Source organism: Ostrea edulis, chromosome 4, assembly GCF_947568905.1.
Source record: "Ostrea edulis chromosome 4, xbOstEdul1.1, whole genome shotgun sequence".
Lineage (NCBI taxonomy): Eukaryota > Metazoa > Mollusca > Bivalvia > Ostreida > Ostreidae > Ostrea > Ostrea edulis.
The window spans coordinates 25,529,401-25,544,257 of NC_079167.1; the positions used below are offsets into that span (position 1 = coordinate 25,529,401).

The 14,857-nt window shown below is 36.1% G+C and overlaps 1 protein-coding gene across 4 annotated transcripts in view; it reads left to right on the top strand.

Annotated features, from left to right (window-relative positions):
• Positions 1–14,857, top strand: part of LOC125671839 (substance-P receptor-like) — a 56,222-nt gene that overhangs the window by 11,569 nt on the left and 29,796 nt on the right. Inside the window, exon 2 of one of the 4 annotated variants that reach the window (XM_048907793.2) lies at positions 7,142–7,222. The exons of 1 other annotated variant lie outside the window; for it this stretch is intronic. The gene's annotated coding sequence lies outside the window, so the exon portion shown is untranslated. Of the gene's footprint in view, positions 1–7,141; positions 7,223–7,312; positions 7,485–14,857 lie in introns of those variants that run through there. 2 more of the 4 variants (XM_048907794.2, XM_048907791.2) reach the window with 2 other exon arrangements.

Genomic DNA, 14,857 nt, shown 5'->3' on the forward strand with positions numbered 1-14,857 from the left:
GAATATACTCTGCGTTCAATATCTTGAGAACCCTTTGCTTGACAGAAATCAAACTTAGTACACCGGTACATCTTAAGAAGAAGATGACCCCTATTGATTTTGAGGTCACATGGTCAAAGCTCAAGGGTCACACTGGACATAAGAATATACTGTTCGTTCAATATCTTGAGAAACCTTTGCTTGACAGACATCAAACTTGGTACACTGGTACATCTTTAGGAGAAGATGACCCCTATTGATTTTGATGTCACACGGTCAAAGGTCAAACTGGACCTAGTAAATATACTGTCAGCTCAATATCTTTATAACCCTTTGCCTGACAGACATCAAACTTCATACACTGGTATATCTTCAGGAGAAGATGACCTCTGTCGATTTTAAGGTCACATGATTAAAGGTCAAGGGTAAAACTGGACATAGGAATATACTGCCCGTTCAATATCTTGAGAAACCTTTGCTTGACAGACATCAAACTTGGTACACTGGTACATCTTCAGGAGAATATGACCCCTATTGATTTTGAGGTCACGTGGTCAAGGGTCAAACTGGACATAGTAATATACTGTCCACTAAATATGTTGATAACCCTTTGCTTGACAGATATCAAACTTAGTACACTGCCACATCTTCAGGAGAAGATTACCCCTATTGATTTTTAGGTCAAAGGTCAATGGTTGAACTGGACATAGTAATATATTGTCTCCTATATTTTAAGAAGCATTTGCTTGATTGACACCAAACTTGGTACACTGATACAACATAAGGAGTAGATAACCCCTATTGATTTTTAGGTCACATGGTCAATCCACTCTTGACATAGGAATATATTGTCTGCTCAATATTTTGAATTGATGACACTACTATCAATTAAATGGTGTGTGTATAACCCTTTCAATTTTGCACCATGGGGGGGGGGGGCATATGTGTTTTACAAACATCTCTTGTTTAAATTTATGCATTTACAACACTCAGTTTACAAATGTAAAATTCAACAACTGCATATTTACCACTACTCTATTAATAGATTGAATACAAGTATATCTTTGTATGTGCATAATTTTTAATAGTTCGTTTTATATTAATATTAAGAAAGAATATATTTAATTATTATGTATTGTAAGAATAAGTGTCATAACTCAGTAGTTTGACATCAAATTTTCTTTTTCTATAAGAAACTATCTACTTAGTGATGTGATGTCTGATAACAAGGTGCTTAGAATTGTTCATACAGCAGATTTTCATAGGAAAATTTACTCAATCATATGGAAGCCAGTGTAAAACGTAGCAATTGTTTAATAATTCGTTTTGTGCAGCGTTTGTTTGTGATTGTTAAGTAACTTTCACGTCTGATACCAAACGTTTGTTTGTGATTGTTAAGTAACTTTCAAGTCTGACACCAAATGTTTGGCGATTGATTGATTGTATCTTGTTTAACGTCTCTCTAGAGAATTTTTCACTCATATGGAGACGTCACCAAGACTGGTGAAGGGCTTCAGGCCTTTGCTCGGCACTTGCGGACATTGAGCAGTGAGGTTCTTTAGCGTGCCACACCTACTGTGACACGGGACATCCGTTTATAAGGTCATCTCCGAGGACCCGTGACATTCACACCTGATGCCGAGCGTTTGGCGATGGAACTCTCATAGCTGCAATAATGTAGCCCTATCCGATTGTTTTTATTCTGACGTTTTCGGGATAGGGCTACAATTCCATGGATCTCCGTAATGGTGCAAAATAATTTTATGAATAACCGATGATAAGCTCCGTGAATTAGTCCCAAATGTTGTTAATACCAAAAGGAATACCAACTTTGTGCTTGGGCATGTCTAATAAAAGTGTTTTTCATTAAACATCATTTACAGCTTGCAAAATTCTTCGTCTGCTCCGCCATGCTTGTTATCGCGGGATCTCGTAGGTGGATCTACTGAAAAACCTAAACATTGTAGTTACTCGAGCCACTCCGACAAAGAAAGGAAAATTACATGGTTGCGTAGAATTTACAGTCTGCTGTTCGTTTTTTACCTTCATATTAAAACTAAACTTTTTTAATACCGACGAAATAGCTTTCGCCTCCGTCCTTGTCCTTTGCTGTAAATACTACCTTATATGGCATATGCAAATGACTTGACAATCGGAAGTTGAAACTTCAGTACATCAAACATGGCGCACAAATATGAATCGAGAAATAGGAATATATCGAAATTGTTGCAACCTGTAGAATAGAACCTCACAAATCGTAAGTTGCGGGTTGTAAATTTATATATTGACTAAGAAACATGAAATATCATTTTATTTACGTAAAGAAAGTCAGCAAATGTTTAGAATGATCGAAAATGTTGCGGGAGTGAATCACTCCCGCATTTGCACCATTACGGAGATCCTAAGGAGTTGTAACGACTTAGGTCTGTCGCGGCCTGGATTCGAACCCCGGCCCTCCGCTTGGCGTTTGACGAAGGAAATGTCGTTATCTAATTTAGTGCTGTAGGTCTTCTGGTTCTGTGAATGAAATCTGGGCCCCGATACAAACACATATTATCTTTCTAACAGCGACAAGACTTTGTTATTACGTACCTCCTCCATTCGTATGAAGGCAATCACAAAACCTTGACATTGTGAGGATGCTGACATATTACCTGACGATGTGTCTATTTATAACAGTAAATAGTTGTTTGAACTACCGCTAAGTAGTTGTTATCACCCTAACTCAAGGTCTAAAGTCAAGGTCAGCACTTGTCCATGTAAAGGCTTTGTGATAACACTTCCATGAAACTTCTATTTATCAAAAAGTTGCAAATGAACAAAAAATATGTCCACCCTGGCCAATTTCCATGTTTTTAACGTGGTTTTTGATTTGTTAATAGTCAAGATTTTTCTCACCAAAGAGATTTCCGGCTGCACAATGGTTTACCAGAATCAGTTCTTTAGTTGCATATACACCAGTCTTTCCGCCATGTTTATAGCACAAACTACACGATCGGACGAAGAAATACAGCTTTGTTTCTCAGCTTATGTATTTTTATAATACAGTAGTAGTCTACATAAGACTGTAAAAGGACTACAGAATTTAAAATAGAGGCATCTGTCTCTCTGACTATAAGAAATAAAACATAAACATTTGTATTTAGAATTAAAATTCGTCAAAATAGAGAAGGGGGAGGGGTGGCAAATGTTCCACTGCCTGTGTTTTCAATGTGACCTGATAGTATTTTCTCTTACTTATATACTTTGAATCATTGTTATTTGGGATTCTTTGTATTATAGTTTCGTGGCAAAAACAACGGGATAAAATATCTGTCTCCCCGTAGTAACATTTACTAAACAACTGATATAGTATATAGTATGGAGCTATTTGGTGCTTCTTTGTTGATATATATTTTTTTAATTTCTTTATTTTTTGTAAGTCTTAGAAATTTTCACTCATATTGAAACGTCACCACCTCTAGGTGTAGACCTATGTGTTATGCTCAGGGCCGTGGAGGTGAAGTTTTTTTTTTATCATGCCAACGCTTGCCGCAACAGGGACTTCGATTATTAAGGTTTCATCTGAGAGACCCGCGAGACAATATCACTTCTAATTGCGAAGGAACAGACACTACCTATTTTCACGTTTTAATTTGATGTGGCCAAGGCACCAACGGGGCTCAAACCCACAACCCCGACCACAAAACAAACGCTCTAACCACTGAGATAAATAACAGCATATGATATTAATGAGCCGTCAAGAGTAAAGTTAACGTGTAGTCATGACAACGAAGCCAAAATCAGTGTCAATTTCCCACGAAATCCGAAAGATTTTTAGAGTATTCTAAGGATTGGACATACCCAGTTCAAGTCCCATATTGTTATGAATTTAAAAGTGCAGTTTTAGGCAATGCAAATGGACAAACATCAGTCTATGACAGAATAATTAGAATGATTAGATAAGAAATAATCTTTCATCAAGTCACACTTTGAAGCATTCGTTGACAGAGACAGCCATGGCAACATCCTAATAGACCTCTAATCAGGCATCAAAAATGCCAATATCCTGCAAAAAAGGAATATGAGGATTTTCGGGTTTTATAAAATCAGTTTTTATGAGGTCTTATCTGTGTCATTGTTAGACGTTATCAGTGAATAAGTACCATTCACTATCAATTAAACGTACAGTTACACCATCGCCGGCCCAAATCAGGTATTTCATTACAATTGTTACTTAATTCTGTCACGCGGTATCGATTTACAGCTGATAAGTTCAGAAATAACAGAATACCTTAGAACAATGCTGCCAGACATCTATATTCTATTGAAATCAGCGTTGATTGACAGTGTTTATATGCCATGGATGAAACGATGTAATGACTGTATCTTACATAAACATTAAATTGTGTACAAAGAATATGTAATTGCTGCACAAATGCTTTCGCACTTTATGGCTATTTTTCCTGACATCATCGATCCCCCGACTAATGCTTTTATCGAACTAGTATTTATAGCAAATTTTTATCTTGATTGTCCCTGCTGACCAGTTTTAATTATGTGTCTAATAATGAAAAAAAAAAAAAAACAACTAATTTTTGAATGTACATGTATGTTATAATAAGTCTTCCGTTTAGGAACTGTCTTTGAGTTATCATTTACACTAAGAAGAATAGGCATGGCGAAGAACAGTATGGCTATTGATATTGAGAATAATACAATTCGTAAAATCATTTCAGGAAGTTGCGGTTTGGGATTGTTGTTTGTTTGGTATTTTGGAGGGGGTATTTTTTGCAGTAGATTGATGTTGATGAAGAGTAGTATAAATATATGGTATCAATTTTATTTCAATATCAATGTTTGTTTTTACTCAAAATAGTACATGTACTTCCCAATTCTACAGTATTTAGTTCTTGTATTGAAGGCCAACATGGCCCATTTGCTAACAAGTGGATTCCTCATCAACCAGAATCCTACCATTGGTTTTTATTTTTGTAGATTTGTTTTTATTTTGAAAAGAGATTTGAAATCCAATTCTTTTAAGAACCTGCTACATGAAAGGTGAAGATAACGAACAGTGATCAATCTCATAACTCCTATAAACAATACAAAATAGATAGTTGGGCAAACACGGACCTTTGGACACACCAGAGGTGGGATCAGGTGCCTATTATTATTGCTTTTATTAGTCCCCTACCGACGAAGTCCAAAGGGACTTTAGGTTTGCACTCTGTCCGTCAGTTCAGTTTTCCGCAATTTTCTCTCTGTTCTTGCAAATATTTATTTGATATTTGGTTCATTGCTTTGCCATCAGAAGTTACAGATCAAGTTCGAATTTCGTCTTAAAATAGCATGAAGTATTAGTTTACATCCAAGTTTCTTATTTCTGTAGGTAAGAGAAATACACTCATTAAAACTTCTAGCATAGTAAAACAACAATGTAGATAAATTATTCATGATCACCTACATTTCACAGGTTATTGATGTGGTTTAAGACCTAAACCCAATTATAAATTTGTCTTTTTTTCGGGTCTAGTCTCTACTCGAATAGTTGATTTCCAACCATTCCTATCCTGGTTCCCCAATTGTCCATTTTATCATAACCTATACCTAATGAACTTTGAATATTGTTGTAGTACAGTAATTTTTGCAACCGGTAGGGGACTATGTATTGCTATGCAATACTCTCAGAATGCTTGTTTAACCTACTATGAAGTTTTTCGAAGCAGAAAGTTTGTAGTTTTAAAATGAATCTTACTTCTCTTTTCAGTGAACAACGTAGTGTTTTTTTCAAGAACACATGTTATTTTTAATGCTAGTTCTTGTGTGATTTCTCTCTGAAACAGTGATATCGTGCTGATACATTATAAATCAATTAATAAACAGACCATTACTAATCTAGTCCCGTGTGTGTGTGTGTGTGTGTGTGTGTGTGTGTGTGTGCTTTACGTTAGGGTCAGTAGCGTTACAATCTCCACAGAGACTATGACGATTTGATATGAACAGGAAAGTTCAATCACTACTTCCATACGTTCTGGGATTTAACATGAAAGTCCGTCCAAACTGAGATATTTTTTCCCCGGTAATTAAAAGGTATTTGTGTTACATCTAAATCCTTGCAAGTTAGTCGTTGTTAATATTACTAATGTCAAGAGTCTTTAGATTGAGACAGAGAGGGGAAATCGTGCTGATACGATATAAATCAATTCATAAACTGGCCAATACAATCATAATTAAATATTCATTTACTTCAGGAGAATCGAAGAGGCTTGGAAAACTTACATTCCTATCTTGAGAATGTTTAACAGTATCGTGCGTTAATGGTGTTATGTATGTAACGGTGTTATGTGTATGTAACGGTGTTGTGTATGTAACGGTGTTGTGTATGTGACGATGTTATGTGTATGTAACGGTGCTATGTGTATGTAACGGTGTTGTGTATGTAACGGTGTTGTGTATGTGACGGTGTTATGTGTATGTAACGGTGTTGTGTATGTGACGGTGTTATGTGTATGTAACGGTGTTGTGTATGTAACGGTGTTGTGTATGTGACGATGTTATGTGTATGTAACGGTGCTATGTGTATGTAACGGTGTTGTGTATGTAACGGTGTTGTGTATGTGACGGTGTTATGTGTATGTAACGGTGTTGTGTATGTAACGGTGTTGTGTATGTGACGGTGTTATGTGTATGTAACGGTGGTATGTGTATGTAACGGTGTTGTGTATGTAACGGTGGTATGTGTATGTAACGGTGTTGTGTATGTAACGGTGTTGTGTATGTAACGGTGGTATGTGTATGTCTTGTGGGTTTTTAGGTGTTCTGTGTTGGTACTTAATCTACATTGTAGTACCTATATGATTTACTGATTCAAAATACTCGGACAAGAATCGGAATGCATTTATTAGTACTACAGTGCATATCGTTATTTCACGCGGGGTTATTTATTAGTACTACAGTGTACATCGTTAATTCAGGCGGAGTTATCGTTCAATTTCATCCAATGTTCCGGAAATGTAAGCTTAATATTTGTTTTAAATATAATATAGTGAACAAGTTCCACAAAACATTAATTTGTTAAGCAATAAATATTTATTTCGAAGTGTTGACACGTCTTGGTTTGTTTAATGACGGTGAGAACACATTACAAGTGTGTATACATGTATTCCTCAACTGTTGTCAGATTTTGGAATCTTGGGGCATTGCATGACAGTGATAAGGTTTCATGCTGAGAGATGCAACAAACAACTGTTCTACAATAATCGTAAGTTGGTTTACCAGAAAATACTTATTATGATTGTTATAGACGGATGTGATTGAAAGCACGTGTCTTTACTCAGGATAGAAGGAAATTGATTTTGGCGTTTTGTTACTGAATTGTTGAGTTCATCAATAATACCCATGTATAAAATATGGAAATGCCTGTGTCACGTGAGCATAACCATTTAAGACTCAAAACCCTGTATGTATTAGAATCAGTTTTACTCGGAAACCCAGTGGTTGACGTGGATTGTTTTCTTGGAAAGGTAAATTAGATTAACGAAATTGTTATTATCAATTTTTATTTACTACGTATATATATATTTTTTTTATTTGCGAACGTTAATATTGACTGTGTACAATTATGGATGTTGTATAAAATGAAAGTAAAACAGTGTCCAAAACGGCGGAAGCTTGCAAACTTGCACTGTTTTCTTGCTGCAAACGATTATCCTAAATACATCTAGGTCACTTTTATTTGTATTGTCAATTTCATTTGACCATGGAATCCTTAAAATCTTCAGCACAACAAATGCTTATGAAAACTCCATAGATGTATTTCATTTATTTAATAATTTTCACAGTATGCAAGTCTATTTAAAAGAATGACTATATCAATAGCCCTACCGATGACACTTTCAGGTTGATGACCACGGAGATCTATACATGTACAATTGCTCGGATTTTTAAAAAAAATATTTCTGGTAGAAATATGTTATTTGATTCGAAACAAAATGTTTTCTAATTTTGCCTCGTTTCTAGTGAGTGGTACGTATGTATATCCCATACAAAAGTGTGTGCATGCTCGTATTCTGCAACGGAACAAAACAAAGCAAATGTTGTTGTTTTTTCTTGATGAAGGAGTGAGCAGTGTTGTATCGTCTCGTAGTAAAGCATTCTGCTTTAAAAAAAATCATGAGATGTCATTAGAGATGTTGTAGCTAATGTACTGTATTTTTGAATTTACGGGTGGATGTAAAAAGTAGTTTCAATCCGAGGTCGCCAACGACGTCCGCGTGTTGTTGGAATTTCAACCAACCTTGGCACATAACATCCTTGAGTAAAAGGGATTCAAGTTTGTTAAAATTAGGGATCAGTATTTTCCTGTGATCGTACATTATTTTCAAATTCTAACTTCTTTTGGTTTTCTGTGCTTGTGTCCAGTTTCGGGGTGCAGTTTTGTGAATTCAGTTGTTGGGGATTGACTGAAAAAAGATGTATAAAAATGATGTGATTGTTCCACCATCTGGCTCTATCATGACGGCCACTTCATGTGACAGTTCTATCGGGTACAACATCATTCTTATATTCTAACCCCGTGGGGATCCGGGTTAGAATAGGTGCTTAGTACCTCACCGCGGGGATCCGAGTTAGAATAGGTCCTCAGTATCCCTTGCTTGTCGTAAGAGGCGACTAAATGGAGAGTCCTTCGGATGAGACCGCAAAAACTGAGGGCCCGTGTCACAGCAGATGTGGCACGATAAAGACCCCTCCCTGCTCAATTGTCATAAGCGCTGATCATAGGCCTAAATTTTGCAGCCTTTCACCGGCAATGGTGACGTCTCCATATCAGTGAAAGATTCTCGAGAGGGACGTAAAACAATATACAATCAATCAATCTTGTATTCTACATCGGCCTTACTTTAAATATACTCATACTAAGTTCCATTAATATCATTTTGATTACATGTATATCGTTTTATTTATACCGAAAAACTCGCCTGGAAGAAGAATACTTCCCTGTACGACTTATTAAGATCAGAGTTGTATGTACAGTGTACAACTACCTTTCATGGGTCTTCGACCTTCGTTATCGCTACACCCAAATTTTATTTGATGGCTCGTCAAAGTATCTCATTGGAATACTAATTCACTATCGAAAGAGTGATGCAAGTACAGAGTCTCAATTATTTTAAATGATTTTTGGAGCTTTTTTCCAGGAACAATAAAACGGAGTTTTGTTTGCTAAGAAGACATTCTAGAGTCCAAATGCTGTGATTTGATGCATGATGTAAATATGTGATAAAACATATGAAGAAGACTCATACGATAAAGCAAATTATTATATAGAAGTCTTTAGTAATAACATGTTAATTGTGAAAGATTTTAGCGTGCAATATCTGGCCATTATTTAACGTCAATTTTTCATGAAATAATACTATGATCCACACCGAAACGTTCCGAATATAAGTTACCGTAAATGGATCAGCTATCGTTTGGTAAGCTCTGATAGCCGGTTTCTATATTTTATCAACTTGAATTAATTCTTATAGAATTTCCACCCTGGTTTACTGACAATATTATTATAGACAATGAAGGCAAATGTAAAGTTAAATAAGATTTATTTTGTTGTTGGCGAACGAGGCCACGGCCGTAGGGCTGCCGGATGATAAATGGCTAGCCCTAAATTATATTTTCTAATAAACAGTCTTTACGCCCAGCTGATTTGTGAAGTATGTTTACCACCGTTGTACTAAACGTGACGTAATGAAAGTCAAAGTATGACGACACAATGCTCAAACATAGAGTAATTCTCCCGGAGTTTTATCGGGTTCAAGTGCGATTGAGTTTTTCATTGCTATAATAATCTGATTTATTTCGTAAGGAAAATAAATTGTATTATTCATAATTTTAAACATTTCACAAGCAGTGTGAATGAATGTTGAAAATATGCGTGGTATTTCATACATACATATCACTGCCAATACATATACAATGCTTCAGTTTCTAACTTTAGTAAATTATCAACAAAAACAACTGAAATATAGTTTATTTTTATGATAAAGGAGTTATTGAACTTGTATTAGTGAGTATTGACACTTGTTGGGGTTGAAAAAGATCTCTTACAAGTTCGCATTTTTTAAAAACGCAACTTAGCCAATTGTTCAATATAGTACAGTTTGTTCAACTTCTTAGGTGAAACGATCGAAGTCAGTAGTGATGTTTAAAGTCGATTTCGCCAGCATTTTATGTGAAGTCAATCGCATTCTGAATGATTCTATCGTGGACCGTTTCTTAGATAATTACTCCTATATACTTTAGTATTCCACCTCGTACATTATTTGCACTCGTTTTGAACGTATAGTTTCCTAAAAAATAAACATTTTTATAAGTATGAACGAAATATCGATTTTCCTTTGGGACAATGTCATGCTTTAACGCATATCAGTACTTTGATTATATCTGCCGTCGGAATTAGATAATTTAGGCAGACGGGGGTCTTCCAATTTGTAGCGAATCAATATCTTGGTACCACTTCGTAAATCGTTATTAGTTTTACATTACCAGGTGCCTTTCAATAAAATTCATATTTTCATCGTTTGAAATATACTTGTTTTACGATTGTGTCATATCGTAAATTTTGAATTTACACCCACCCAGTAAATTCAAAATCTATAATATGGTAGTTGTTACAGCTACAGTGGAAGATCCTTCAGTTGAGAACAAAGTATCCTTTCGACCAAAACCAACGAATTCACCCCTTTTCATAAAATGGTATAACTAGTTAATTCTAATTGTTCGTGGAGGATTCATGGGTATCTCTATTCATAGCTAACTATATGACATGTTATTCAATGACTTTTCGGTTAATCAGGAGAAAGAAACTATCTGTTCTGAGTATCTCGTCTTCATTACTTGTGGTTTTGAGGGTCGATCACGTGAAGATTAATTTATCCAATTAACGTTATACTTACAGTACAAGCACTCAGGGATTGATTTTCTCTGCTGGCCCTTGAGTGACCTCAAAAATGAAAAAGTACCACCCTTGTGTGAATCCGCGGCTTTAATTATAAATAATGTTCCTCTCTATCTCTCGTGTTGTAGTTCTATTGAATTGTCTTTTTGAATGCAGTGTAGTGCGATTACGGAAGTCTAGTACTTTAATTCTATGTTTTAAACAAAGGAGATTACGGAAGTCTAGTACTCTAATTCTATGTTTTAAACACAGGATAGTCTTGCAAAATGCGGAGTATTTTAGATTCAAGGGTTGGTTAACACGTCAGGATATATCACCCCCGTATCACACACAATGCCACTAGCAACTGACAATAAGGTATACTGAAAGTAAACTGGGGAAAATGATCAAAAATGCAGATTAGTGCATATTACTGTAAATTAGCGCCAGCCATTGTGATCGGATTTCGTGAATTTATTTTCTTTAATTTAGGAGCTCCACGTATTGATGTCTTTGTAATTCTAATCGTAGTAACCACTTTATTTGTTTTGGAAGTCTCAGAAATAACACCCAATCACTCACCATTTTGACCTACATAAGAAGATTCCAACTATTGTTATAGGTTATGTAAGTGCTAATCAAGGGTATCATATTGTATTCCGTGGCATAGGTTTCCACTCATCACCTTTTTGAACAACAATACACTTTGTTAATATCAGTAATTACATTTACTACAAGAACATTTAATCAAAAAGAAGATAATTATTTTTAGAAAAGGGCAAACCTCCTTCAATTCAATATTATCTGTCAGCTTCACAACCTAGTAATCAAACGGTTGTCGACGCACTTATCAGAGGCACGTGCAGTTATCATCGCAACCATATTCTTATCGCCAGTAATGATAATGGCTTCTGAATCCTGCAAGTATCTCTTATGATAGGACAAAATGGATTGAGGACTTTCTCTGTCAGTCCTGGTGATCTTAAAGAGAACACTAAATGACAAAAAGCTTCGCTTTAGAAGCTTATTGCTGTACAGTCTGAAGTATGAATCGAAAGATAAATCTGAGCTTTATTTGCATTAATCGTCAGTGAACAGGATTGGACGACAAACGGAAGCAATAGATGTAACTGCCCATGTCATAGGCTTTTGAACTTTTTCGTGGACGGCATTTTGCAATCGTTTTAACAAATTATATTAACTTGCACCTACTTCTTAATAAAATAGCTCAAATACTGCTTCAATCATCAATACAGCAAAGACTGAAATCAAAGAACGACGAAATTCTGATCACTGAAGAAAGCTTTCAATTCAAACGGAATAAATTACTTCTCAACTGACCGATTATTAGATGCAGCACTCTACCCTCTGCCTGCACGAAGCTGCTGGGTTGTAGCTCGCTAGAAGAAAACTGTGCTAGACCAGAGGGTTACAATTCCTTCAACTAAAACACCCTGAGTTTATGGTGCCATTATTTCTGCTCATGACTCGGGTGTTATAGCTCGGTATCTGCTTACACATTTTAGTGTAAGATAATTCCTAATAAATGTCCCAACTAATTTAAGCATTTTCAATGTCCCATAAAATTCGCCTGACTAGGAAAAATACATATAAATGGAAAACTTAACTCTGGACAATCAGAAATGTAACAGTCTCGTTTAAAGTCGGTATTTCACAAATTCTGTGGTCGCTGTATTGATCTGAAGCTATCATTGGATCGAATGCTATCCGACGTGTTGCATAATGTACCAATTGTTAGACCGTTCTTTACTTACTGATTTGACTATAAGGCTCACGGCAGGTGTGACCGGTCGGCAGAAGATACTTACACCTCCTATATATGTATTTCATCCCGATTTTAGTACGTCCTGGGGTCCGTATTTGCCCTTCTCTTAATTTTGTGTTGTTCATAGGATTTATGAGATCGATCACTGTTCGTTGTCTTTTTCCGCATCCCTTGTCTGAAAATAATGATTAAGCACAAAATTTCTACCCAAGATGAAAAGCAGGTTTTACAGATCAGCATACAGTCACAGGGCCTGGCAAAGTTAACCCAGCATCGTTATACCAGACCTCTTATAGGAGTACTTTTCAAATAGTCCCTTTAACTATTAAAGTCTCGATCAAAGGAAAATAGCAGATGTAAAACGAATGTACAAAAAAGGTAATAGGGTCTTGTTAGTAAATATAAATCTATATCTCTGTGAGAGTGTAGAAAGGGGAAAGGTATGGAACGATATCATGCGTTTTCAAACACATTTACAACTTTATTCAAGATAACAATATCTTAACTCTGGTACATTCTGCTATTAATCAGTTATTAATTACAGTCTGTACATCGTATTACATGTGATTTTTACAAGGCTATCAACGAGGACAACTTTTGATAGAGTTTGGCGCAAGGGTCTCATACACAAACTGGAGAGAATATGTACATGTAAAACAGATTCTTTGCTGAAATTGTATTTATCAAACATGACTAGAATTTTTTTTAAACTTTAAGATAACATCTAAAGTCTGACAAGCAGTTTGAAAATGACACGCTGCAAAATCCAGGGGAGTCTTTGACATGACGTAATGCTAAAAACGACACGTCACATTCGTCTGCTTTGTCGTAAAATCTCGCTAGAACACTGAACCTTCTTCTCCATTTCTACCTTAGAAAGGAGTGTGGGCACTTATCTCGCACTCATTTTGTTAAAATTTAAATCAAATTTCGAAATGCATTTCTTTCAAAACAGTCACCCATGCGCCGGCGGTCAAAGTCCATGAAAACCCCCACTCTATCAGGAAGGAAAGGACGACCCTCAATTAGCCAGTAGACCTTTGATCATCTTTTCATTGAAGTTCTTCCCTTCTGAAATCTCGTGTGTGGCACTTGAATACGAGTTGCTTCCTCCACTTTCGTCCTGCCTCTCATCAATTTATGCGTCTGAGTCAGGGTGTTCCCAAGATTTTTACAAAATGTACTTTGTATAACTGATTGACTTTCCATGTCCTTTAATGATGTGGAATGAATCACATATAGAATATTCAAATCATTAGTAAAATCGATGGGACATGTAGTCAATTTTTAGCTCACCTGAGCTGAAAGCTCAAGTGAGCCTTTCTGATCACCTTTTGTCTGTCGTCCGTCCGTCGTGTGTCCGTAAACTATTCACATTTCGTCTTCTCCAGAACTAATGTGCCAATTTCAATCAAACTTGGTACAAATCATCCTTGGGTGAAGGGGATTCAAGTTTGTTTAAATGAAGGACCATGCCCCCTTTAAAGGGGAGATAATCACGAAAAGGTAAAAATAAAGTGGAGTACTAGTCATTCAAAAAGCTTCTCAAAAACCACCGGGCCAGAGAAAAGTTGAAATTTACACGAAATCTTCCTGACATAGTGCAAATTCAATTTTATTAACATCATGGCCCCAGGGGTAGAGTGGGACCACAATTGGGGAACGAAAGTTTACATGTCAATACATAGGAAAAATCTTCTCAAAACCCATTAAGCAGGAAAAATGGAAATTTACATGAAAACTTCCTGATATAAAGTAGATCCATCATCATGGTCTCCGGGTTAGAATGAGGTCACAATAGGGGATCGAAGTTTTACATTCAGATATATTGGGAAACCTCAATAACCACTGGGTCGGACAAGTGGTTTACATGAAAGGTTCCTGACACAGAGTAAATTAAAATTTGTTTAAGTCATGGTCCCCATGTGTAGGGTGGGGCCACAATTTACGGCAAAACCTTTCATGTAATGCAATGTTATGTGACAATGCGACCTTGACCTGAAAGTTTGACCCACTTTTAATGAAAATCTGACCTATTGAATAGGCCATGAACTATTTAAGGTTGATGTTTCATATCTTGTATATAAATTTCCTATGTCAAAATTTTTCATTTGATATCATGATCTTTGAACTTGTGACTTTGAACTCGGAGTTTGACCTACTTTTAAGAAAACATA